The 26,417-nt window shown below is 39.0% G+C and overlaps 1 long non-coding RNA gene across 1 annotated transcript; it reads left to right on the top strand.

Annotated features, from left to right (window-relative positions):
* Window positions 1-284: 284 nt before the first annotated feature.
* Window positions 285-24,753, top strand: LOC126945529 (uncharacterized). The gene is made up of 3 exons (XR_007722473.1): window positions 285-739; window positions 22,741-22,868; window positions 23,785-24,753. It is a non-coding gene; the product is annotated as an uncharacterized LOC126945529 (long non-coding RNA).
* Window positions 24,754-26,417: the final 1,664 nt, after the last annotated feature.

Below are 26,417 nucleotides of genomic sequence, written 5' to 3'. Positions count from 1 at the left end.
GTCAGAATAACTTCTAATACTTTAAAAACAGTACTTGAATCTAAAGAGGTGGAGAAGTTCAGTGACCTAAGGATAAAATATGTTTAATTGAACAAGAATATTTGCACTTGGAACTGTGAAGCATTCCTTGAAGACGGCCTGTGCCTAATCTAAATCCAGGAATGTTAAATGATATCCAAGAGAAAACTGCAGCTTAGGAACTGAGGCCAGTAAACAGCTGTGACCTCAGTCAAGCAGGCAGTGTTTTCATTCCGCAAGCTGTGCCTCATGCTTCTCCGGCTAGAGCTATGTATATTTAATTAGTGTCCTCTCACCTTCACAGTACATGTTTTTCCACTTGACAGTTTTTGAAACCAAAAGAATGTCCTTGAGAAAAACGTAGGGCCTATTGACTACTCAGCATATTCTTTTGCTTGGTATTCAAGCATTCTAATGAAAGAATTGGGAATAATGAAAGACAGTGGGGCATAGAGCCACTTTAACTGACACCGTGAGGTCGGTCAAAGCTATTGAACAGTTTCTATTAAATTAGTTTGGCTTCATCTAGGCTAGTTAAAGCTGACATGCTGACAGATTAGTTTCTGTCTGTTTAGAAAAAGAGTAAAGAAGAGCATATTTACATTTGGAGGCTTAGTGGCAGTCACTTTACAAGGTCAACAAGAATATATCCATCACAGAACTGTTTGTCTCCTGTCGATACATTGGATGATCAGCTTCAAAGTATTTAGCCCCTCTCTAGGTGAGTGCATTTCTCCTAATGAATGTTATTTCGTTACTTATTTTAAATAATTTAACAGATGATTATAGTTTTGTAGTTTGTTGGAAATCCAAATGTAAATTTTAATACAGCAGTTCTACTTATAGAGATGTGGCATAAGATAGTGCCACCACCCCAGTAAAAAAGTAATAAATTAAGATGCTCATTTTCTTACCAATGTGAGTTTGTTCTTTGGCTTAGAATAGAGTTGAATATATGATTAAAAATGGAGACGAAATTGGTCCTATCTGATTTTTTTCATCCTATGAATCAAATTGCAAGCCATATGGAGTTTAGAATCTTTATGAACATAAGGGAAAATTAACTGTCATAGAGGGAATCTTAGCCCCTTCTAGGAATTCTTTGTATGTAGATCAAGAGCTCTTAACTCAAACTAGTTTCAAAAACTGACTCTTACACAAACCAATGTCTTGAATGCATAAAATAGCTCACTTCTTTATGTTGCTCAAAATCAAAGGAAAACTTATTCTGGAGACATTAGAAAATGGGGTATATCAAAACGACCTTCTCCAGTGCATACATACAGTGAACAAAGTGTCTCTCCCATCACTTGGTGCTCTCTCCCTTCATCCCCCGTCTACCTGATTCCCCTTTCGTTGCCCAAACTTTTCAATGATATCATTCATCCAGGCCAAATCTCTTCATGCTTCCAAATTCTCTCTTCCTCTCTCCACTCTATCTTCATACTGAGTCACATTTTAGAGCCCATTTTACTATTTAATCAGATCACTCCTTCCAAGAGGTTAAATAGCTGATAGCTCCCCCAGAGGAACTTTATATTTTAAAAGAGAACAAATGCATTAATATCTACTTGTTAGAATTTTAAAACTGTCTCAAAATAAATTATTCTTTAAGAAGATTTCAAAGGCAAAGTCTTCTACCTGGCACTTCTAAATTGCCCTACCTACCTTTTTTTCCCGGACTACTCCACTCCGTTTGTTCTTATTTCCTCAGTCTCCTTCCCACAGATAAAATCAATAGGTCTTATTATCCAACTGAAGTTCCTCTATTCACCATTTCCCCCAGATTGTGACAGATGGTCCTCGGGTTTCATATCTGCTCCATTAGTTATAACATTGCATAACAAGTTGCCTCAAAATTTAGTGGCTGAAAACAATAATAAACATTTTTATTTAACAATTTTGGTAAGTCAAGAATTTGGGAGAAGCTTAGCTGAGTGGTTCCGGCACAGAGTCCTTTGCAAGGCTTCAATCAAGGTGTGAACTGGGGCTGCAGTTACCTAAAGGCTTGACTGGGAGATGATCCACTTTCAAGCTCACTCATGTGGCTGTTGGCTGAAGATATCAGCTCCATTGGGATGCTCACAAATGGCTCTTTAATTCAGAGAGAGAGAGAGAGAGAAAAGAAAAGGAAGAGAGAAGAGAGATTGGAAGAATCCAAGTTAGAATTTTTATTTTATTTTTATATAATCTACTCTTGGAAGTGAAATCCCATTATTTCTTTTCCTTAGAAGTATGTCTGTGTAGGCCCACCCCACAGTCAAGGGGACATAATGACACAAGGCCAGAATACTAGGAAGTGGAGAATATTGGGGTTCATCATAGAGACTTTTTACCACATTTGTGTACACACAAATGAAGGGATGAGAAGGTTAAAATATCATTCTTAGAATGTTTGTTATTTGAAGTTGTGTATACATTATAAACTTGGTTATATCTATAGATGTCCATGTAACCTAAACCAGTTACTCTTAGATGACATGCTTTTTGAGAATGCATGCTTATATGATGACCATGTGTCACACATCATACAATATACTGTTGACGTAAATGTGAGTAAAACAAATCTCTGCCTGCAGGTCCTTCTAGTCTAGTGGAGGCGACTAAAAGGTAAATGAAACCTACTACAAAAAGCACATCCTAGCATAGGAGATGGACTAAATATTGTGGATAATGAAGTGCATAACTTTGCCTGGATATCTGGGAAAGGAATTGTAACTTGACCTAAGTAAGAGTGGTATGTGTGGAGGGGACAGAATAGGAGAGCGAATTACATGCAACAGCAAGGACAGCATGAACAAAGGTGTGGAGTCAAGAAGGCATAGTCACATTAAGGAACCCAATGTGTTCAACAAGAAGAGCTCTGTGTGTGTGATATAGGGAGAGAAATCAGAGGAGGCTTGAAATGTAGGCAGGGAATGGGTAATATCAGGCCTTGGGTGCTATATTAAGGGTTTTGGACTTTACATTGAGGTTAATGATGCACTTCTGGAAACATCTGGATTTTACATTGAGGTTAATGATGCACTTCTGGAAAAATCTAAGCAAAAAGTTAAGAAGGCTGGTAGTTTAGAAACATCGCTCCAGCTACAGTGTGACTTGCAAGGCAAGGCGGAGGGGTAGTTGGGATTATGGGGCTGTAATATAAGGTTAAGGAGCATGTGCTTTGGCTTTAGACAATTGCTCTCCACAATTTACACAGAGTGGCTAAATCTCTTTGAAATCTTCAGATTCCTCACTGGTCAAATGCAGATGGGTATAGCATCATCCTCATAGGGTTGTGATGGAGATTATAGGAGCTGATAAATACAAAGCACTTAGCAGAGTTTCTGACTCATAGTAATTGCTCCATAAATGATAGCTCTCCTTATTCAGCCTATTTCAAAAGAGACCAATTAAGAAGTTTTTACAATAACTCTGGTAAGAGAGGAGGGTGACCTGGATTATAGTGTTGGCATTACTGAAGGACAGAAGTGGATGCCGTAGAGAGATTTCCAGGAGGTAGAATCAATAGGTCTTAATATCCAATTAGAGTTCTTTTATTTACCATTTCCAAGTAATCTATTAGTAACCACATAAGACTGTAGCTTTTGTTTGACTGGAGAAAAGAACTAGTGATAGGCTGAACTATATGACATCAATACAGACCCGTAATTGCTTGATGCTGATATAAAACTTGCACTTTAATCCTGCTTTGAGAATTAAGGTTGACTGAAACTGTTCCTTTCTCTCACTCTCTTCCTTTATATTAATGTTACAAATCACATAAAGAATACTTGCTTAATTAAGGAAGAAAAGTATTTAAAAACCTAGGAAATAAAAATCACTTATATTATTCTTGATAGGTCTTGATAGACGACTGGGCCTTTTGTTTAATTGTTGTCAAAATCGAATGGCTAAATAAACAGTTCTCCAAAACAAACAAATAAAAGCATGTTCTTTCCTTTTGAAGATGGCCTCTAATAATTAAATGGCTTATATATAAGGTGAAAAATTTAATTATTAAGGGTATATTTAGAAGATATGGTAGGCAGAATAGTTTCCACCTTTTTTGGTGGGGTGGGTAGAGGGCGCTATTCTGTGAATCCCAGAAATCTGTGAATTTGTGATCCTACGTGGTAAAAGGAACTTTGGATATGGAATTAGGTTAATGATGTTGAGATGGGAGATGATCCAGGATTATCTGAAGGTGGGGGGGTGGCTAATGTATTAATTAATTCACAAGATGCCTTTAAAAATGTAAGAGAGAGGCAAGAGTCACAGAAGGATATGTGATTATAGAAGTAGAGGTCAAGGTGATGAGATTGCTGGCTTTAAAGATGGAGGAAGGCACCATGAGCCAAGGAATACAGATAGTTTCTGGAAGCTGGAAACGGCAAGGATATTGATTTTCTCCTGAAGAATCCAAAAGGAACAGAACCTTGTCGTTAACTTGATTTTAGCCCAGGGATACACATATCTGACTTCTAACATCCAGAAATGCAGGATAATAAATTTGTGATGTATTATGGCACTAAATTTTTGGTATAATTTTGTGGCAGTAGCAAAAGGAAACTAATACAGATGTCTTCCAATCAGGATTTAGTTTTTTTTTCTTTTAATTTAAATTTAATTTGTAGCAAATTTATTGAGATACAATTTACATACCATGCCATTTACTTACTTAAAGTGTACATTTCAAATTGGGTTTGGAATATCCACAGATATGTACAGCTATTACCAAAGTGAATTTTAGAACATTTTTATCACCTCACAAAGAAACCACATACCCTTTTTCTAACACCCTCCATCTTACTTTTCCTTCACCAGCCCTAAGCAATTACTAATCTTTCCTGTCTCTATTCATTTCCCTTTCACAGATTTTTATGTGTAAGGAATTACTATAGTTTGCATATTTGGCTCTCCAAGCCTTATGTTAAAATTTGATCCCCAGTGTTGGAGAGAGAGCTTAGTGAGAAGTGTTTAGGTCATGGGGGTGGATCCCTCATGAATGGCTTGATGCTATCGTCCTTGTACTTGTGATAATAAGCAAGTTCTCATTCTATTAACTCCCATGAGATCATACTCGCACCCTCCCCTACTCTGCACCCATTCCCCCCACCCAGAGCGACTTGAGAAAAAGAGCCTTGCACCTTTCCCTTCTTTTGCTTCTTCTATCACCACGCGATCTCTGTATGTTAGAAGTCAGATATGTACCTCCCTGCCAGGAGTAGAAGCAACCTGAGGTACTCACCAGAAGCCAAGGAAATCAGGCTGATGTGGATAATCCTTGCACATCAGTCTGAAGGATTATCTCTAGTATTTCCTGTAAGTCTGATATGCTAACAACATCTTAATTTCATCTTCATTTTTGAATGAGATTTTATAAAGGAGATTTTCTAGAAGGAAATTTTCTATAATTCTTGACTGATAGTCATTTTCTTTCAATTCTTTGATGATATCACCCCACAATAGTCATATGTTGTTCAAGATTTATAATGAGAAGTCAGCTTCCAATCTTATTGAAAAAACTCATTTCTGTTAAATTATTGTCCTTTGCTGCATTCAAGATTTTTCTCCCTGTCTGACATTTTCAGTTTGACTGTAGTATGTCTTGATGTGGTTCTCTTTCAGTTTATACTATTTTGAATTTGTTGGGTTATTTGGACCAGTAGATTAGTGTTTTTCATCAAACTTAGCAAAATTTCAGCCATGATTTCTTCAAATACTTAATCTGCCCCTTTTCTTTATTTTCTCCTTCTGTGTGTCCATTATGCATATGTTGGCATTCTTGATGGTGTCCCACTGGTTTCTGATGTGCTGTTTTTTTCTTTACTCTTTTTGTCCATCAGGTAGGTTTGCTGATTCTTTCTTTTGTCACTCAAATATGTTTTTGAGCCCCTCTAGTCCATTTTTAACTTCAATTATTGTATTTTCCAACTCCGGAAACTTTATTTGATTCTATTAAAATAATTTATCTCTATTGATATTCTCTGAGGAGACATTTTGTCATACTTTCCTTTAATTCTTTAAACATGATTTCCTGAAGTCTTTGAAGATAGTTATATTAGCTGATCGAAAGCCTTTGTCTACTGAGTCCAAAATCTAGCTATCCCTTAGTGCCATTTTCTAGTGGCTTTTTATACCCATTAGTCTGTGGTGTATATTTTTTTCTTTCCCTGTCTTGTAATTTTTTTATTCAGAAATGAAAATTTTAAGTATATATTATGTCAACTCTGGTATCTTATTCCTATGTCCCCAAGATTAGTGATTGTTGGCTTTGCTCTTATGGTTGTGCTATTGTTTTTTGTTCATGCTTATTTGTTTAGCACTCTCCTGGACTATTTCTCTAAATTATATATTCTCTCTAGTGTATGGCCTCTGGGATTACTGCCAGATTTTTTTATAAGTACTAATTTTTATTTTAAGCCTGGATTCCTAGTGATCACACCTGGGTCATTGTAAATTTAGTGGTCAGCCAGTGATTGGCCAGATTTCCTTAAATGCCCTTCCCAAATGACTTCTACCCTTTGTCAAGAGAATCTGTGTGAGAAAGTGTGTCTTCACACTTTAGGGAGCTTTCAAAAAGGCTTTAGCTTTCACTTCCCCCTTTTACAGGGTGGCAAGGTCAGTCAGAGTTGAGTGACTTGTGTTTTGCCCTCTTCTGGGCATGTACATATTGTCATACATATATGCATCATTTTAAATCCCTTGGAATCTTTTGGAGCTTTTCCTATGGTCATTTAATTCTCCAGGATTTGCTTTTCAATTCTCATTCAGGTACTTACTTGCCTCAATCGATATCACAGCCTTAGATAGCTGAGATGTTGCCAGCAGTTTATGATTTTTTTTTTTTTTTGTGATGTACTAGGTTAGGCATAGCATTTTTTTCTCACTAAGCTGAGCTGTGTGTCAAGCACCCACCCTACTCTGAGAACGGAGATTTCTAAGGGAGCTGTGAGTTCCGATAAATTATTGACTGTTCTCTGGGGATTGTGCACTAACAGAACTCCAAAAGTAGTTAGAGCTCTCCATTGTTGGAAATGCCATTCAGTTATGACTCCTGCACCACTGAACTGGAGAGGGAGGGTGGAAATAACCTCAGGCAAAAATGTTACAGCCGCTCTTGTCTTATTGAGGTTCAATAGTTTCTCTTTTATAGACAATTTTTTAGGTTGTTCTGTGGGTTTGTTTAATTGTTAGAGTACTGAAATGGTTTATTTTCATTGGTTTTGCAATAAAAATAGTTGTTTATCAGGTTGTTTTAGTTGTACAGTCTTGTACTGCATAATGATGTTTTGGTCAACAACAGATCACATATACAACAGTGGTCACATAACATTATAATGAAGCTCAAAAATCCCTATTGCTCAGTGACATTGCAGCCATCCTAATATCATAGTGCAATGCTTTACTCAGGTGTTTGTGGTGATGCTAGTGTAAACAAACCTACTGGGCAGCCAGTCATATAAAATGATAACACATACTATTATGTGCAGTACCTAATACTTGATAATAAAAACAATTAGTTACTGGTTTACGTATTTAATATACTTTTACTGTTATTTTAGAGTGTACTTCTTTTACTTATTAAAAAAGTGTACTGTAAAGCAGTATGCTGTGTTATGCAGGCAGCAACCTCTTACATCTTATGTTTACTGAATCTCTTAATTTCGTCATTTTCTATTGCGCTTGATTTAAATCTCTTGATATTTTGTTCATCATGGCCCTTCAGAGTCGAAAATCCACTGCTAATGTTGCCAGTAAGAGCCACGGTTGAGAGCTTGACCTGGAATCAAAATTAAAAGTGATCAAGGGCCGGGCGCAGTGGCTCATGCCTGTAATCCAGGCCGAGGTGGGCTGATCAACTAAGGTCAAGAGTTCGAGACCAGCCTGGTCAACATGGTGAAACCCCATCTCTACTAAAAATACAAAATTAGCCAGGCATAGTGGCACACACCCGTAATCCTAGCTACTCAGGAGGCTGAGGCAGGAGAATTGCTTGAACTCAGGAGGCGGAGTTTGCAGTGAGACAAGATCATTCCATTGAACTCCAGCCTGGGCAACAAGAGCGAAATTCCATCTCAAAATAAATAAATAAATAAATAAAAAGGTGATTAAGAGCTCCAAAGATGAAAACTCAGTAATAGTTATTGCTCTCCAGTCACACATACCCCATTCCACCATGATGTATGATCTTGAAGAACAAGAAGAAAGTGATGGAAGCTGTTGAAGGATCTGCTTCATTGAAAGCAATACTACAAAAATGATGAAGACCCCCCAAGAAAACTGGCAGTGAAGGGCTTAGCAGAAGCCTTTGAAGACCTCAACAAGATTTTAAAAAATGTTATAGGGACCCCCAACAACAAAAGGTCCCATTAATAGAGAGGAATGTTTATGGTGCATTAAGCAAATCTGTGATGGAACAATGAAATAAACCAAACAACTAACCATGGACATATTTCTGACAAGAGTGATACATCCTGAAGAAGAACACTCAGGCATGTCCTTCACAAGGTATTTCAGAAGAAGGCATTGTTATCATAGGAGATGACAGCTCTATGCATGTTATTACCGCCTGAAGACCTTCCAGTGGGATAAGATGTAGAGGTGGAAGACAATGACACCAATGATTCTGACCTTGTGTAGGCCTAGCCTCATGTGTGTGTTTGTGTCTTAGTTTTTACACAATAAGTCTTAAAAGTAAGTAAATAAATAAATTTAAAATAGAAAGCTAAGTATGGTGGCATGCACCTGTAGTCCCAGCTACTTGGGAAGCTGAGGCTGGAAGGTATCTTGAGCCCAGGAGTTTGAGGCCAGCCTAGGCAATACAGTGAAACCCTGTCTCTTAAAATGAATAAACAAATAAATAAAAATAGATAAAAGTTTACAGAATAAGGATATAAAAAAGAAAATATTTTTGTGCAGCCATGCAATGTGTTTATGTTTTAAGTGCTATTTAAAAACAAGGGTTAAAAAATTTAAAAAGTTTATAAAGTAAAAATGTCACAGAAAATTAAATTTAATTATCATTGAAGAAAGAAAAATATTTTAAAAATAAATTTAATGTTGCCTAAGTGTACAGTGCTTTTAAAGTCCACAGTAGTATACAGTAATATCCTGGGCCTTCACATTAATTGATGAGCAATTCACTGACTCACCCTGTGATGGTTAATAATGAGTGCCAACTTGATTGGATTGAGGGATACAGAGTATTAATCCTGGGTGTGTCTGTGAGGGTGTTGCCAAAAGAGATTAACATTTGAGTCAGTGGACTGGGGAAGGCAGATCTACCCTTAATCTGGTGGGCAGAAACTAATCAGCTGCCAACAAATATAAAGCAGGCAGAAAAATGTGAAAAGGGGAGACTGGCCTAGCCTCCCAGCCTACATCTTTCTCCCATGCTGGATGCTTTCTGCCCTCAAACATTGTACTACAAGTTCTTCAGTTTTGGGACTCGGACTGGCTCTCCTTGCTCTTCAGCTTGCAGACAGCCTATTACAGGATCTTGTGACCCTGTAAGTTAATACTTAATAAATTCCCATGTATATGAAATATCATATATTACAGATATATCTATCATATCATATTGTATATGTATCATATCTATATATCTATATCAGGTATAGATATATTGATATTTCTATATATCTATATAACATATATGATATAGCTATATATCATATCATATATATCATATATATCTATATATAATATCACATATATCATATATGTCTATATATCTGTATCATATTATATATAGATATAAATGATATAACTATAGATAGACATGATATATTGATATATCATATCATATATATCATATTTATCTATATATCATATCATATATATCATAAATATCTATATATCATATATATCATATATCTATATATAGATATAGACTGGCTGCACAGAAGGTTTACACTACCATCTATCTATATCTAGATATACATATCATATCTATATATATCATATAATCATATATCTATGTATCATATCATATATATCATATATCTATATATCATATATCATATATCTATATTGTATATATCTATATAATCTGCATATTTATATATCATCTTATATGGTATGATATAAATATATAGATATATGATATAGAGATCTATGTATCTCTATATATAGATATATAGATCTGTCTGATATATAGATATACATATATGATATATATGATATATATAGATTTATGTATATATAAGATAGGTAAATATCTATATATGATATCTCTATATCTTATATATCTATATATGATATGATATAGATATATAGATATGATATATGCTATATATAGATATATCTATATGATATATGATATATACTGTATATAGATATATTGATATATCATATCATATATCATATAGATATATCTATATATAGTATATATCACATATATCTATATATCATATAGATATATATTACATAAATATATCTATATATGGTATATGATATATCAGATATATATGATATAAATGATATATAGATATATATGATATGTATATCATATCTATCTATTTATCTATCCTATTATTTCTGTCCCTCTAAGAGAGCCCTGACTAATACACACCCCAAGCAACTTTCAGTCCTGCAAGCTCCATTAATGGTACATGCACCACACAGGTGTTACATTTTTTAATTTTTCATGCCACATTTTTACTGCACCTTTTCTGGGTATAGATATATTTAGATACACAAATACTTACTCTTGTTTTACAATTGCCCGCAGTATTCAGGACAGTAACATGCATACAAGTTTTGTAGCCTGGGAGCAATTGGCTATACAATATACCCTAGGTGTGTAGTAGGCTATACCACCTACGTTTGTGTAAGTACACTCTATGATGTATCCCTGTCACTGAGTGATGCATGACCGTGTTTACAGTGTTTTACAGGGAGAGCAAGTTAACCAAGTTTCTCATTCTACCGGGCCTGAGATTCTACCCCTTACCATTTTATTGTGTTTTATAATATTTCTTGTAATTTGATTTAAGGCCTACCTAGATAATCTAGAATAATATCTCCACATCAAGACCCTTAACCTAATCACATATGCAAAGACTCTTGCCAACTAAGGTAACAAGTCACAAATAATTTCTTCTGTTCCTCCTTCTGATATTTCTCTTTTCTTAATTGAATACTTTTAAAATTCTATCTTGATTTACTTACAGTACCCTTCTATACATTACTTTGTTTATCTTAGTAGTTGTTCTAAGTATGACAATATACCTCTATAACTTAGTATGATCTACTGGTATTGTCTCTATCTCTTCTGGAACTTTGATGTTAGGTCTTTTGCTATTGCAGGACTCTAAGGCTAGTTTCATTTTTTTCCAGTCTATTTTTTTATCTCTTGTTCATAATGGATAAATTCTGTTATTCTTTTTTCAAGTTTCTTGATTCTTTTCTCTTTTCTTTTTAATCTACTGTTGAGCTAATGTAGTGAATTTTTGTCTCAGGTAATGTACTTTTTAGTTCTGTAAATTATACTTGGCTCTATTTTATTTCTTTCACTCCTTTGCCAAGATTATATATTTTTTCCATTAGTTCCAACAATATTTATAATAGATCACTGGAGCATTTTTATAAATTCTGCTTCATAATATTTGCCAGATCATTGCAATATCTAAGTCATTTGCATTTTGACCTCTGTTGTTTTTTCAGGTTGTAATTTTCCATTTTATGGGATATGATGAGTAATTTTCTATTGTGTCCTAGGCATATGAGACTTCAGATTCTATTTAAATCCTCTGTTTTACTAGCGATTCATCTTATTTTAGTGTGCAAGTCTGGTCTCCTCTTTTGAGCTGTGTTTCCAATAACAATTTACTATCCACAGCCCTTGCAGTGCTATTTTGGTTTACTTTGTGTAGCACTTGTGAGGCATTCTGAAAGAGTGATTTTCTACACTGTAGTTTAGTTCTCAAACCTTTCTGTGTGTTGATACTAGTCACATTAAGGTGTGAGTCATTCCAGGGTCTTTTCAGTACTTCCTATGCAGATATAAAGGATCCCTGTCTCCAATTCACTTATCTTTGATATCCTTCCTTTACTCTCTATTTGGGAGGGAGATGGGCCCCTTTTGATAGAACTTGGAAGTGGGTGCAAGTCTAGACTCACTACTTGGTCTTTTGTTATAATGTACCAACATGGAAGTGGAATTTTAGGTCATTCGACATGGCTTGTTGGGGAGTATTAGTAAAGACTTTCACTTGGCCCTCACTGATGTTGCCAATGGGAGAGAAAATTACCTTCCAACGGTACTCAGTGCCATGTTATTTGGTTGTCTTATTTATTCTACTGGGTTTTACTCATAAATTATTTTATTCTATGTAATTTTGCAATTTTTTCATATGGTCTTCATATTATTGGTGCTTTAAATGTAAGAACTATTTGATAATTATAATTAAGGATTTTAGAATTTGACTTAAATATTTCTTAATTCCTTCATGCTCCTTTAATAAATAAAATATATTTTTTAAAGAAATTATCTATCACTTTATCTTGTTCTCACTGGGAAGGTTGGTTAATGTACTGCGAATGCCATATAACTGATAATTGAGTCTTGTTTTTATTGAAAATCAGACTAAGTTAGAGTCTGCTCAGGAAATTTACTGGAATTTAACTTGCGTTTTTTTCAGAGAACAAAATCTAGAGTGGGTAAATATCTTGCTTTGCTTCTTAAAATCATTAGTCTCTTAAGATTAATTGAATCCAATAATTCTCCTCTTGATTCATATTTTTTTGTGTAGTTGTTAATTGTCAGATTATGTAGAAGACGGAATAGTAGTCCTCCAATGATATCAACATCCTAATCCTAAGAATTTGTGACTTGTTACTTGTCAAAAGCGATTTTGCATGTGTAATTAGGTTAAGGATCTTGATGTGGGGAGATTATTCTGTATTATATAGGTGGGCCTTATATCCAATTACAAGGGGTCTTGAAAGATAAAAGAGGGAGGCAGAAGAGTCAAAGAAGGAGATACTATGATGGAAATATAAATCAGAATGCAATTGCTAGCTTTGGAGATGGTGGAAGAGAGCATGAGCCAAGGACTACAGGTGGACCCTAGAAGCAGGAAAAGACAAGAAAGCAGATTATTTCTTTGAGATTGCAGAAAGTGATGCAGTCCTGTTAACGCCTTGACTTTAACCCAGGCCTGATGTCTGATGTCTGGAACTGTGTGATAAGAAATTTGTGCTATTTTGAGGTACTAAGTTTATGTTCATTTTTTACTGCAGTCATAGGAAACTAGCATTGAGGAGTGATTACTGCTTGAAATTGTGTTCAATGCGTGATGACTTAGATCGCTTTCTATAACTCTCTTAAATGACTAAAAATACCTGTTTTGATAAAATGTACAAGTCAAAAGTATTGCATTCTCACTATGGTATAAACCTCTTGGGTCTTAATTGCCCTTTTATCTTGGTAATATTTATACCTTGAACAACAAAAGTAAAAGTAAAACAAACAAAAAACTCAAAACTCTACTCCAGTTCACAAGTACCTTTTTCTCAACCCAGTTGCGGAGGTAGGTTAAATCATTCACTCAAACATAGATTTTGGTTAGGGGCCTTAACATTAAGAGACTATCAATTCTAACTTCTAATTATTAAGCAGTAGTTAAGAGCATGGGTTCTGTAGTCAGAGTATCTGATGTTTTCTCAAATATACCTTTGGAATTAAGTGGGAATGTTACAGTAGGTAGTTAGTCAGGCATGAGCAGGGCAGGAGAAGGCCCTCCCTACACCCCTACCAGGAAAGTCAGGTGACCATCTGGTGATGGCCAGGTGGTTGCTAACTGATTCTCTAAAATAATAATTGGTTGCAACCAGCACCAGGGGAAGGCAGTCTCCCTATAGATAGGAAACATCTGTAACTGGTAATTGGCACCTTTCAGGAGTCGGGCGAATAAGCTCAAGCATGCACGCTAAAAGACAAAATGGCGGAGTATGACCTTCTGGGGTCTTTCTACCAGAAAAGAAAAGAAAGTCTCAGGTGGGCATGCATAAAACTTCTTAAACACACACCCCACGTGAGCAACTTGAAGGGTAAGTGTAGTGTTTGACTTTTTGACTTGAGGTTTTATATGTTGGCATACTTTCAGGGTCTTCTGTCCAGGCTACCACACATGCAGGTTGCCCACCCTGAGGAAAGAATCATGGAAAAAGAGACACAAGACCCTGTAAGTATGCCAACATATAAAATCCCAAGTCGAAAGGTCAAACACCACGATTGTCCTCCAAGTCAACCACTTGGGTCTCCTCCAAATGTACTTTCCTTTCTTGCTTGCGCTAAACTTTTTAATAAGCTTCTGCTATTGTTCTGAAACTTTCCTCCATCTCTTTTTCTGCCTTATGCCCCCTCAGTTGAATTCTTTCTTCTGAGGAGGCAAGAATTGAGATTGCTGCAGATACATAAAAATGTGCCACTGGTAATGCAGATATTCTCCACCACTAACGTATTGGTACCATGTGACTTGGATACCTTGCACCCTTAACATATTTGATGCTGTTTGGCTTGGATTGTTCCCTAGTGGTAAGAGATCTCTATGCCTCACCTTCATCAGCTGGAGGCATTTGACCCCCGTGTGTTGTTTTCTTCTCCCCTTTCTCTCTCTCCTGCTCACTAACCATCCCCCAGAACAATTCCTCTTGGCCGTAAGTAACTCTGTTTCCCACAGCTAATTTCTCAGCTCACCATGATGGGTTGCTCCTGGAGGTACGAAGGACCTTAGGGTCCACACCAAGTAGATCTGAGGCACTGATGACCCTTGTGGAAAGGAGGCTCAAAAGAGTGGTGAGGCTAAGATCTAAAAGCATGCAATGTCTTGGGGTTTCCTCTGTTTTTTGACTAAAATTAGCTCTTTTCCAAAACCCTGCATGGCCCAATGACCCATTCTCCCGTTTTCTCTATGTGTGTTCTGAAATGGCCTTGTGCACCTGACAGACCATCTGCCTCAGGCGCAAGTCCACCTCTTTGCTTTCACTTTGCATGCCACATGACTTCTTAAACACACACTCGCCATTACTCTCTGCATTTCTGTGGCAGGAAAGACATGGACTCCCTTAAAGATATCCCCTGAGATTTTAACTTGTTTTTACCAGCTCAGATGACCTCCAACTCTTCTGTCTGCCGGTGTATGGCCTAGACAGACCCTAAGTGGAATTCTAGCTCTACCAGCATCTTATAACTCGCCATATGCTTTTTATTTCTGTTATGCCCTGGGGTCAAGTTTTTGGTGACTTTTAAAAGCAGTTTGTTCACCTGCATAGGGCTTCACTCTGAATCTTTAAGGATCCCACCTACTTTCTTTTTGTTTTTTTCTTTTGAGTAAGCACCACTTTGAGAGGAGGGGGAATTTGTCCTTTATTTGCAAGTTCTTATGCCAGCCCCGTGCCTTCCAGAGGTTACTATTTTCTGCCCAGAGGGTGAATAAACTTTGCCCTTTTGCATCCAAGGGCCGCTATTTTCATGAGCATATGAAGGCTTTCCACGAGTATTCCTCTTGTTTCCTTCCATTCCTCCTATAGCCTCCATTTCTCTAATTACCTCCGCACCCTTCTCAAGATACATCAAGAGCTTCAAAGTAATATTCTAAGGGAGGGGGAGGGAAGTCCACCCCCTTGCAGTAATTAGCTGAAAAGCAGACTTATAAGAAAAAAGATAATCATTTTATTACTAAAATGCTTTGAGTGAGAGTCACTATAAGGTCATGGAAACAAGGATATAGGCTGGACCAAGGCAGAAGACACAAGAGATCCATAGGACAGAGATTAAGGGTTGTCCCAGGCTAACAGATTACCATTGAAACAGAGATGAAAGGTTATGGGGTACAAGGTAAAGTTATGGGGTTTTGGGGTGTTACTTTTCTGGCCAGAAATCTCTGTGACTGGTGGCGCCTTTGCCCAAGTTTTGCTCGGGCCCACTGGGCCCATTCCGCCCACTTGATCTGCCCTCATCTCATGCTACCAGCCTGGATCCCACACTTTCAAGGGAGACTGCAAGTGAGGTGTGGAGCAGCGAGGGGTGTGTGAGCAAGTATGGGGTCCAGCCACTGCCCAGTGAGACACTCCGGCTACTGCTGTGGGATAGGCAGCTCCAGGTGCTGACACGAGTGTTGGCTGTCTGAGAGACTGTGGCTGGACCAGGTGCACCACACGCAGCTTCCTAGGCTGGCGCCATGGAATGCAGTGGTGTCCAGAAGCGTGGAGACACCAGGAACTGTGGGGACCCAAAGAGGGAGTCACAGCCCTGGCTTGGGGAGCTCCCAGATCTGGGGTCCCCAAAGGGCCCCAACTTTTATCTTCTCTCGCAATGTGGTGAGCAAGGGCATGTGTCAGCCCTGTTTGTGTTACTGCTCTTTTAGCCTCATCATTCAGTGGTCCTGAGTTCTTGTCCTGTGACCAGGAAGAATGAGGTATGCAGACAAGTGGAAGGTGAGCAAGACGAAAAGGGGCATTATTGAGCGATAGAACACCTCAGAGGAGACCTGCAGTAGATAACTCCTTTCTACAGTCAGGGCGTCCCGGCGTGTGTTCAGCTCCTAGCAGAGAGGAGACCCTAGAGTAGGAAGCTCCCCTCTGCAGAGAGGTCATCTCATTGAGTGTTCAACTCCCTGGAGTGGAAAGCTCCTCTCTACAAGCAGGTCATCCCATCATCTCTGCAGCTCTTAGCAGAGAGGAGGCCCTAAAGTGGGTGGCTCCTGTCTGCAGTGAGGTCATCCCATTATCTCCCCATTGCCTCTCCATCCTGTCTTCAAGTGTGGCTGAGTCTGACGCCTCCCACTGGGCAGCCATGGGAGGGCCCAGGGAAAAGCACTACAAGTTCCCCCTATGGTCCATGGGACTGGTGGCCCGGCACCCAGGCTTTAGGTCCTCTTTGGCTTGAAGGTGGGGCTTCAGCAGGGACCCACCCCTTTCTGCCTAAAAGCTTGTCTGCCTCATGCCGTTATTCAATGTGCCCAGGCTGTTCATGCCAAGGGGCACCTGCAGGCCAGCCCGGGGCAGTCCTCAGCACCTTCCCGGCCTCCCTCCTGTGCTTGTCGACATTCAGTGTCTGGAGGGGACCAAGGTGGCAGGGGCTTGTCATGTCAGTGTTAAACTGAGCATGTGCAGACCCAGCCAGGCTGCAACAGTACTCTGGCTCAGGCCTAACCTTGTTCCAAGAATGGAGCAGATGCTGACAGCAGGGAGAAGCCAGGCAGTGGAAGCAGGCATCCTCAATCACATAGGGGGCAGAGGGGCCTTCCCAGGTTTCTGAGAGTGCAGAGATACTTGGGGCCACAGCCATGGCAGGGGAGCCACACTGGGGAGCTCCTGATTCACCAACTTGGAATGGTGGGGCTCTCACTTGTCCCTAGCTCCTGCTGGTTCTTTGGTGCATGCAGCCCTGGTCATGCCCCTTCACAGCCTGGGACAGGGGCTCCAGGTCCTCAGTGGACCCAGGTTGGCATCCAGGGCAGGGGCAATGTCACCGTGAGCTCCTACCAATCTCCAACATTCAGGAGTGGCTTGGGGCTTCCCCTCATCTGGCTCATGGTTCTCCCCAGGGAGTGCCTCTAGAAGCGAATCGTGGGCCCTGGTCCCGGCGGTCAGGAGTGCCAGGATTGGTAGTCACCCTGATACAGGGCAGACCCTGGGGATGCAGCCCCTGGCAGCCCCATGCAGAGCCTCCTTCCGAGGCACAGGAACCCAGCGCCCTCAGTGGGGTGAATGTTGTGGCTGTGCCACTGACCAGGTCCCCGAAGTGGACACTGCTCCCAGTTCCCATCCTGGGCCCCTGAAGCATGGCCCCAGCTCCAAACCCCAGGCCTGGCCCCCATGCTCCATGTGGTGGCCCCCGGAAGTGGGGTCTCCGGAAGGTTCCTAGGGGTGGGCTCCAGAGACTGTCTGCCTCCTCTCCATGCCCTCTCCGCAGCAGCAGCGGGTGAGAGTAGCAACAGGGGATCAGGGTCTGGAGCGGTGGAGGCTCTGGGCCTGGGAGTGGGTCCCACCCAGCAACACAAGAATGCGGGTCATGCAGTTGGGTTCCTCAGGGCACAGGAGACATGTGGCACAGGAGTTTCACCACCGCCTTTGCTGCTCCCGCAGCCACTCCTGCCACCACTGCTCAAGCCTCCCCACTGCACCCAGCATGATGTCAGTGGCCACTCTAGATGGTCCCCCACTGCCATCAGTAAGACGGGTAATTTTGAAACCTCAAGGATGGACAGGGGCCCAGTGTTCACTTCAATATCTTCTCTGTTCTCACGTGGGTAATGGTGATTATATGGGACCAAGGGTACACAGTAAGACTGGTTCATTCTGGAACCCAGGACAATGTGGGACTCCCCATTCAGGATAATAGGAAAAAAAGGGGGACACCTTCTATTTTCTTTTGCCTTTTTTTCTCTTCTGTTTTCTCTTTGCAGATAGGTCATTGCATCTCCATACCACAGGACATGCCCCTTGGGTGGATTCCCCCAAACGGGGAAAAGTTTGATTTCCCTGAACCTTAAAAAAACGAGCTTTCTCTCCTGTAATATTGTCTGACTTAAAATGAACTGGGAGAAGATGACAAATGTCAGTCTTGGGACCCTGTGCTGCTATGCAGGAGGTCCTCAGAGTAGCCTCTTCAGTCTTTTATAACGGAAGGTAGAATAAGGAGGACAGGGCTAAGAAAAAGGAGAAATGCAAGGACAAGAGGCAGGCTCAACTATTGGCTGCTTTAAAAGCTGGCTAGCCCCTTCCAGGTTGCCCTAAAGACACTCCTACAGTACAAAGCTGAAGGTAACTCTGGAGGACGAAAGTAAAATGATAAATTTCCCTTTTAGGTTCAAGAGCAGCCTACTCTGTGCTAACCCCCTTCTCTGAGCAACTCTCCTCCAAATTCTGTTCGGTGGGGCAAATGGCATCCCCTCCCTTCAAAAGAAAAGATTCATACCCCTTTATGTTACTTGAGGGCCCAATTACCATTCTCCCACTGGTCCCTGGTCATTATTTCCCCACACCTACTTGGGGTAAAAATGTAATTTCCAAGATCGGTGCTCACTTATTATTTACCCAACCTCAGAATTCATCTTTCTCTCTAATAGCCCTAATTCCCCCTGGGAAAGCTACCAAAATTGTTAACCAGTAACTTTAACCTAGGCAGTCCTCCCCCAGGGGTCTAGAAATAGCCCACACTTCATTGGAAAAGCCCTAGCAAAAATCTAACTGAGCAATCTCTTGAGGAGGGATAACTTCTAAAGTATTCAGATAAAGCACTTTATCTGCTCCCCTTTTACAGGAATTACACAGCCTTCTGTGAAATGGAAAATGATTTTTCCATTGTGTTGCGGCTTGGCCACGAAGGCTATGGAGTGGCAAGCGGGATCACTAGAACTGCTCAGGGAAAGGGAACCCAGAAGCCTGGCATGCTGGCAAAAGGATAAAAATTTCATACCATACTTCTGGCTTCTCTCTCTGTACAAAGCAGTTGTAAGAATGTTATAAACCACTGTATCCTCTGCCCCTCCATGACAACTTCTGACTGCCCTTCTTGAATTTTTCTCTTAGCCACCTTTGTAGACTCAAAATCTTATAAAAACTGTTTACCACCTCTACCCTGTACATTCATGGTTAAGTCATAACCTTAGTCAAGGCTTATTGGTTTCATATGTGAGGCAACTTTTGGTAAAGTTCAAAGGTCAGAAATATTGGCCATTTTTGGCCTGGCTAAAGTTGGGTAACAAGAGATTTAAAACGACTTCTTTTTTTAAGAGCTCTATGGTTAAAAGTCAGCTTGATTGGCCGGGTGCGGGGGCTGGCGCCTGTAATCCCAGCACTTTGCGAGGCGGAGGTGGGCGGATCACGAGGTCAGGAGATAGAAACCATCCTGGCTAATGTGGTGAAACCCCGTCTCTACTAAGAATACAAAAAATTAGCCGGGCGTGGTGGGGAGCCCCTGTAGTCCCAGCTACTCGGGAGGCTGAGGCAGGAGAATGGCGTGTACCCTGGAGGCGGAGCTTGCCCTGAGCCGAGATTGTGCCACCGCACTCCAGCCTGGGCGACAGAGCGAGACTCCATCTCAAAAAGAAAAAAAAAAAAAAAAAAAGTCAGCTTCATTAAAAGCAGATATACCAGCTATACATATACTTAAAAGGCCTTTGTTTTTTCTCTTCTTGAATCTTACTTTTCTGAATAAAGGAGTTTTTTTTCTTCTCAGTTGACTTAATTTTTTTTTCCATTTCATCTTATTGCCACTCTTGATGCACACACGAGAGGACCCAAAATAATTTCTAACAGCTTGGGACTCCTTGGGAAAGACAGAGGAGGTACCACAGACCCAGTTCAGGGAAAAACCTCTGTTTTCCTCATGGAACTCCAGAAATTAAAAGTGGATAGATTCTTCTCAAAACCTATGGCTCTGTTATATTTTGCATTGTGCTGACTGATGTTTTTGGCTTTCAGGAGTATCAGAAATTACTTAGCATTATGACAGAATTGTGGTAATAACTAAGTAGGAAATATGCTTTTATGGATGACTAATGGCAGTTATGGGGGATACTCGGTTCTTTGGCATTTAGATTAGAAAAGCATGCTCTTGGCCACCTGGAGGATGTAGAGACACCCCACCTCCCATTGAGAGATAAGACTCCCGTACAAAATGTGCTGATTCTCCTTTTGGGGATCTAGGATCTGGTATAAAAAGGACCCTCAATGTTTGGAGATCTGTTTTGTCTTCCAGCTGTGCTTATCAGGTTCTGGAAACTGCATGTTTTCCCAGCCCTGTTTCTCAAAGGGCTCCAGCCTAAAGCCAGTAATACAATTAGGAAACTTAAAAACTGGCAAATGAAAAATCTTACAACTATTGAATCTTCTGTCCGTCTATGTATTTATATGTGTTGTGTCCGTTGTTTATATAAAGGAGTTCTAATTAATTGGTTTACAAAATAATAAGCACTTAAATCAAATATCATTAGAAAAATAAGAACTGTAATGCCTTTAGTTCACATAACTTTAGCTCATGTAAAATTCATAGCTTTTCACAGTTGCGGTTTAGCGAATAAAGACAGTTTTAAAAATTATTGGTAAAAAGAAATGTCTTCAACATTTAGACATTTGGTCTAAATCAGGTCAAATATTAGGTTTGCCAAATGCTGTAATGTTATAAACTGCTTCTTTAACTTGACAATTGTTCAACTTACCTGCTTTAGAGCCATTAGATTCTAGGTAAAGCCTAGGACATGTGGAGTTAGCCATAGCCTCTGGCTATGCGGGAAAGAGTCAGACCTTATTGACACTTCTGTCTGGTGTCCTAGGCTCCGTGGGTGGTACATAACTAAAATCGTTTACTTACCATGTTTTTCACTGAAAATAAAAGTTGCTGAGTTGATATTCTAACATGTAATTGAGACTACTGAAGAAACAGTTTTACACACAAGGTATGTGAGAAAAGTAAAGTTTTTGATAAAGATTATGAGAAGTCATGGGACTGTGGATTGTTTTGCCTAGATTAAAAGGGTTAAGGATTGTTTCAAGTTCGATAGGATAAACCTGAAGGGTTGGACATGTTATGGAAGGTTTATAAGAAACAAATTAGTCATGTAAAAGAAATTCTGTTTGTGAACATATTGGCTAAAGTTAAAGGGGCATTATTCAGTTTATTCGTATAGTAAATATCAGAATAAACACACAACACAGTTTTCTTAAAACTCTGTCCTACTCTTTAACAAAATATTGTAAAGGGGTATAAAAGGTTTATAAGAATCTTACCTTATAATCAAACTGCTTTAAACTGAATAGATTTGCTTACAAGGTTTTATTAAAAATTGGATTTAACATCAAGAGTATACTAATGCAAATGTAAAATTTGATTTTCTCTCTTGAACAAGATTTTCGTGTAATATTAAGAAATAATGGAAGATTTTTGTTTGCCTTTTGAGTAAACTATAGGAAAAAGAAGAGGAAAAAAGAGACAGGTTGTTTGGAAAGCTGGCTTCCCTCTTGATGAGTATAGGATTTTGCCTTAAAAAAATTTCTAAGTTATTGTTTTGGCTAAGTAAATGACTTATGGTAACCTGGGATTTGATTTTATAATATTAAGGTTTTTAAACCTTTGATATTTGATAAATTTTCCAAAACAGAATTATAAATTATATATTTTTTCTAACTTAATTAATCTTTTAGATATTGTGTCCTCTAAAGTCCAAAAATTACATATTTGGTTTATTTTGTATAAAAATCATATAGGAAGCATTGTCAAATATGAAATGGTGTTTGGCTTTCTTTGGGCTGTATTTGTATAAATGTTATTGGTATGTGTTCCAAAAGTATGAAATTCTGATATCACTTAATTTTATGTTATTCATAATTATAATTGTTATATAAAATTGTTGTGTGCCACAGAGGTAACAAATTTTCATGTCAATTGTGTCTTTAATTGTGGCTGCCCTAAGATTTTTTATCATTCACTGACAATTGTTGCCTTGTTTTAATCCTCTTCAAAAGATGGTTTATAATCAGCTATAGGAGTTTGACAGGTGCTTTTGGATGCAAGTTGCTGATAACTTTGGATATTATGACATTAAAATAAATGAAACTTTCAGGATTCACTTATTTTACATGGAGAGCTAAAATGTTAGTGAATATCAAGAAGAACTGGGGTTAACTGAATGGACTAAACTAACAGGAGACTAAAGTAATCTTTTTTTGGCTTTTTGCTTAAAATGATGTTGATTCTTTTTTTTTTTTTTTTTTTTTTTCCAGAGCCAAGAAAACTTTTCCTTTGAGTTATTTATAGCTTTTAACAATTGAGTATAGTATACTCCTGTGGACAAACTTTGGAGCACATACGTTCTTCTCTACCTGATTTCTCCAGAATGTGGAAAATATTTGTGAGTAGTCTTAACTTATGGGAATCTAGTTGTTTTCCTAAGTGCAATAAGAATGTTTTCTTTTGAAACAGGACACAATTGGAGAAACTGGTTATCTTTCAAAGGCTTTGACTGGAATGGCATGCTTTCCTTTAAGGAATTAAACTTGACTTACAAAGCCAATAAAAGCCCCTTGGGAAAACCGGCCTCATATTGTCTCCACAGTCTCTGTACAGGGTAACCTGACCTATGGTAAGTAAAGAATGTCACGTTCTAACAGGCCCAGAAGCCCCAACTTACCTTGAAACCTCAAGAAGAGAAGAATTTACCCAACTCATACATACTTGAGGGTACACATTCATGGCTGGGCTTGACTTTAAAGAAATCTTATTTGAGACTTCTCATGGAACAAGTTTCCATCAAAGCAAATTTTAAAAGCCTACATGAAAAATAATTATTCTTGCTGCATTTTATATAAATAATCAGGCCAAGTATAATGAGACTAAAGTTTATTTTACAAACAAATCCGTCCTATAATTTGTTTTCAATAATAAATGAGGACTAGAGAGAGACAAATTATATTTCAAAAATTATGGCACACCTGTTATTAGACTCTAGTCTCAGCAGGTTTTAAGTTTTTGTCTGCATTTTAGACTAACCCTGATTATTCCTGTGAACCAGCCAGTGATCTCTGGCTGCAACTCAGAATGAACAAAAGGGATGTGTAATGTAAAAATCTGGATCAATATTCTAATTCTGGGCACACAGGAAGTGGCTAGCAACCCCATGCACCCAGTGTCTTATTAGGCATGACTGTAGCCATCAGCTACCTTGATGTGTTGGCAGCCTTGGGATTTTTAGAACTGCCCTCATCCCCCTTTTGCATTTTAACATTCTTCTAAATCTAATAACCTGATTTATCTCCTCTCATCTTCAGGGCATCAAGCTCCAGATGATACTCAGTGAGGAATACTGTCCTCTCAATATTCAAGAGACATCCTTCTATAGGGAATCCTTGGACTGCCTATTGGTGAGATAGGACAGAGGTGAAATCCTACCCCTTTCTTCCTTGGACCTGGCTGGATACCATTTTCACCAACCCAAAGAGCCATCCTCCTGCCTTGACAGCTAGCAAGAGGCCAAGACCCACAGAACCACCACCATTGCTTCTCTGTCAGCAGGGAGTAGTTACAGAACACTGGCCTTCATTCATTCACACCAAAAATTTGGGGTCTTGGACTCTTGGAGAAAAAATATTACAGTCGGTAGTTAGCCATGAGTGGGGCAGCAGATGGGCCCCCTACTCCCCCACCAGGAAAGTCAGGTGAAAGTCAGGTGATGGTCAGGCTGTTGTTAACTGTCTCTCTAAAATAATAACTGGTTACAGTCAGCACCAGGGAAAGGAAGTCTCCCTATATAGACTAGAAACAACTGTAACTAGTAATTGGCAGCTTTCAGGAGTTGGACAAGTGAGCTCGAGCATGAATACTAGGAGACAAAATGGCAGAGTATGACTGGGGGCATTCCACCAGAAAGAGAAGAATGTCTTTGGTGGGCACGTGTATAATTTTTTAAACACACTGCGCATGTTCACCTTCCAAGTGTTAGGCCACCACACAGTGGGTGGCCCACCCTAAGGGAATAAAAATGGGAAAAGGGATGCAAGACCCCAGAGATATGCTAACATATAAAACTCCGATTCAAAAGGTCAAACCCAGCACTTGTCCTTCTAGTCACCTGCTCAGGTCTCTTCCAAGTGTACTTTCTTTTCTTTCCTGCTCTAAAGCAAGGAAAGAAGTTTTTAATAAAATTCTGTTCCTGCTCTGAAGCTTGCCTTGGTCTGATTTTTTCCCTTATGCCCTTCAACTGAATTCTTTCTTCTGAGGAGGCAAGAATTGAGGTTGTTGCAGACCCATAAGGATTTGCTGCCAGTAACCCAGATATGTACCACTGATAACAGAAATATGTGCATTTATATATTTATATATGGATTGCATTAAAGTGCACAGATGCACATAGACAAACATTTGAGTTCACTTAAGGGTCTTGTGAAACATTCTCAAAACCCAATTTCAACCTGTTATGCCTCTTTGAGTTGAGAGAGAAGCACTTGCAGATACGATAACTCATGACTGACTAGTAGTAATGTATGTAGTGATGAGCTGTAGGGGAAATAATAGTAGTAACTTAATGGTATGAGTTTTAAACAAAGGGCAAACCCACTTTTTAAGTGTAGGGAGGCAGTATACATAGAAATTAAGAGGGGAGGTTCAAAAGCTAGACTGCTCAGAATCAAAGTTTATTAGCTGTCACTATTTACAAACTGTGTAATTGGGCAAGTTCCTCAACCCCTAAAAGGCTCAGTTTCATTAAATATGAACTGTGTGTAGTAATAGTGTTTAATGTATAGGATTGTGAAGACTAAGCAAAATGATCTATGCAATGTGTTTGTTTCAATGCCTGGCAAATAGTAAGTCCTTGATCAAGAGATAAAAGTTAACAGCACCAGTGATGAGACATAGGGACACCATGTACCCACTTACTGGTAAGGTTCATGAAAAGGGGCACAGACTCTTTACTTTTGCATTCTTGTACAAAATATATAATTGGAATTGAATCATATGGAAAAATCAGGAAAATATAAAATGAGAAGCATTCTTTAAAATAACTGGTTAGTACCTTTCAAAAGATTCCAGCTCATAAAGAGAAAGAAAGACTGAGGAGCTGTGCCAGACTAGAGGAGACCAAGGAGACTTAATAACTAATTGCAATGTGGGATCCTGGATTATATTCTGGAACAGGAAAATAACTTTAATGGAAGAATTGGTGAAATCTGAATAAAGTCTGTACAAACATACCTCAAATATATTGCAGGTTCAGTTCCAGACCCCCCACTGCAATAAAGTGGATATTACAGTAAAGTTTGTTACACAATTTTTTTTTGTTTCCAAGTGCATATAATAGTTATTCTTACACTATAATATTGTATTAGTTTGTTCTCATGCTGCTGATAAAGGAATACCCAAGACTGGGTAATTTATAAAGAAGAAGAGGTTTCATTGACACACAGTTTCACAAGACTGGGGAGGCCTCACAACAATGGCAGAAGGCAAAAGGCATGATTTACATGGAAGCAGGCAAGAGAGAATGAGAGCCAAGTGAAAGAGGAAACCCCTTTTTAAACCATCAGATCTTGTGAGACTTATTCCCTACCACAAGAACACTATGGGGGAACTGTACCCAAGATTCAATTATGTCCCACCAGATCCCTCCCACAACATGTGGGAATTATGGGTGCTCCAATTCAAGATGAGATTTAGATGAGTACATGGACAAATCATATCATTCCAGGCCTGGCCCCTCCCAAATCTCATGTCCTTACATTTCAAAACCAATTATGCCTTCCCAAAAGTTCCCCAAAGTCTTAACTCATTTCAGCATTGACTCAAAAGTCCATAGTCCAAAGTCTTATATAAGACAAGGCAAGTCCCTTCAGCCTATGAGACTGTAAATCAAAAACAAGTTAGTTACTTCATAGATACAATAGAGGTACAGGCATCAGATAGATAC

This window comes from Macaca thibetana, chromosome X (genome assembly GCF_024542745.1).
Source record: "Macaca thibetana thibetana isolate TM-01 chromosome X, ASM2454274v1, whole genome shotgun sequence".
NCBI classification, from domain to species: Eukaryota; Metazoa; Chordata; class Mammalia; order Primates; family Cercopithecidae; genus Macaca; species Macaca thibetana.
Note: the sequence above shows the minus strand (reverse complement) of the source record. Positions and strands in the feature narration are given on the sequence as shown.